The following is a 1,976-nucleotide window of genomic DNA, read 5'->3' as shown; positions in this document are numbered from 1 at the left end:
GTCCAGTGTTGCTCTTATTTATTGGGCCAGACCTCACTTGGCATTGCTTTTAAAAAACAAGTCCACCCCAACAAAAAAAGTTGATTTGAATAAAAGAGAAATATCCAACAAGCATAACACTGAAAATATCATCAAATTCAGATGTAAAATAAGAAAGTTATGACATTTTAAAGTTTCGCTTAATTTTCACAAAACAGTTATATACACATCCTGATCGGTATGCAAATGAGGAGACTGATAACGTCATTCGCTCACTATTTATTTTGTATTTTATTTATATGAAATATGAAATGTAATTTTCTTCTCATTGTCAAGAGAAACAACAATTAATTTCTCCCTGAACATGTAGAATTAGCATTGGTTTAGTCAAGTTGGTCATTATTGTCAAATAAATGAAATATTGTATTTTTCAAACAATAAAAAAAAAAGAAATAGTAAGGGACATCAACTGTCTCATTTACATATCACTGAGGTGTGCATATCACTCTTTTGTGAAAATAAGCGAAACTTTAAAATGTCATAACTTTCTTATATCCGATTCTGCATGAATCATGCTAGTTTGACTTTTTTCTATTTATTCAAATTAACAGTTTTCTTGGGTGGATTTGACCTTTAAACAAATAATATACCATATTCAAATATGTTCAGAAATAATTTCGTATAACCAATTTAACTAATGGAAACAGAGAGAATAGAAGAATCAAGAAAAGTGGAAGAACTAAGGGTGAAAGGTGAACCAATGAGCATGAGGTCATGAATGAAGAAGAATGTTCTGAATATAAATGAGAAGACAATAGAAACATGTGGAGTTATAATGGCAATAGAATCTGATATATAAACTAAGGAGTAAGGAATGAGATAAACTAAGGAATGAGATGAACAGGTGACAATGGCATAGAAATGGGAAGTGAAGTATGGAAAGCAAAGTGTAAAATAAAAAGATTAATCATGACAAAATTCAATTACATTTAAATAGAACGATCAATTCCCTATAGATATGAGTGAATAACAAAGAATATTTGTGTCTGTCCAATGAGCAGTCCGTCAGATTGATGCTTCTTGGTGGAATTCAAGACAAGATTAATTTATACATAGGACATAGATACACGAAAATCCTTAAAAATTACTTCTTGCCACGCCTGAAGCAGGCTTCTTTGCCTTGGGGTTTTCATGGGTACATTGGACGGTTTTTGCCTGCTGGACGGGATCCGTGCACGGCTTTATTGCCGTGCCGTGGGGCAGTGGAAACTGGAAAACAGCACGGCGTGCCGTATGCCGTGCCGGAATGCCGTGCACGGTCGCCGTGCCGGATGCGGTGTAAACGGGCCTTAACGCCTCTCGAAAATAAAGTGGGCGGAACGGTCGTTTACCGTCGTTCGGGATCCCTATTGGGGCGGGCATTTTCAACTTTCATGGGGAAAATAATGATCTTCATTTTAATTCCCCACCCAAGAATGGTGATTAAAAACAACAAGAAATGTGAGTTGTGTCTACTATTCATGAGTGTTGAAATCACTGAACTGGAGTGCTTGAAATGAATTTTAAAAGATATGTTTTTGCATCTTGGAAAAGTGGGCGGATCCGTCGGGATTACTTTTCGGGTATAGTTTCGAAAGAAAGAAAAACCAGCAACGACAAAGCCCCGGATAAAGCGGGCAACGAAGTATTCATTTAGTCACCCATGAATTGAAATTAAAAGCAACAAGAAGATGAGTTCACACAAGTTTCTCGGCCTGTTTCTTCAACCCCCCCCCCCCCCCCCCGCCTCTCCCTGTCCCTTTTTTCCTCTCTCTCCCCATCTCTCTAACACACTCAATTACCTCTCTATTCCTTCCCTTATCTCTCTCTAAATCATGACCATTCTCACCAACCTTGTCTCCATCTCTGGCTTGTCTTTAAATTCATGTTTATTTTTTTTCATTTTCTCTCAAATTCTAATTCCTCTTTTTACAACCAATCCTCTGAATTATCTTCAG

Source organism: Lytechinus pictus, chromosome 10 (genome assembly GCF_037042905.1).
Source record: "Lytechinus pictus isolate F3 Inbred chromosome 10, Lp3.0, whole genome shotgun sequence".
NCBI classification, from domain to species: Eukaryota; Metazoa; Echinodermata; class Echinoidea; order Temnopleuroida; family Toxopneustidae; genus Lytechinus; species Lytechinus pictus.
Note: the sequence above shows the minus strand (reverse complement) of the source record.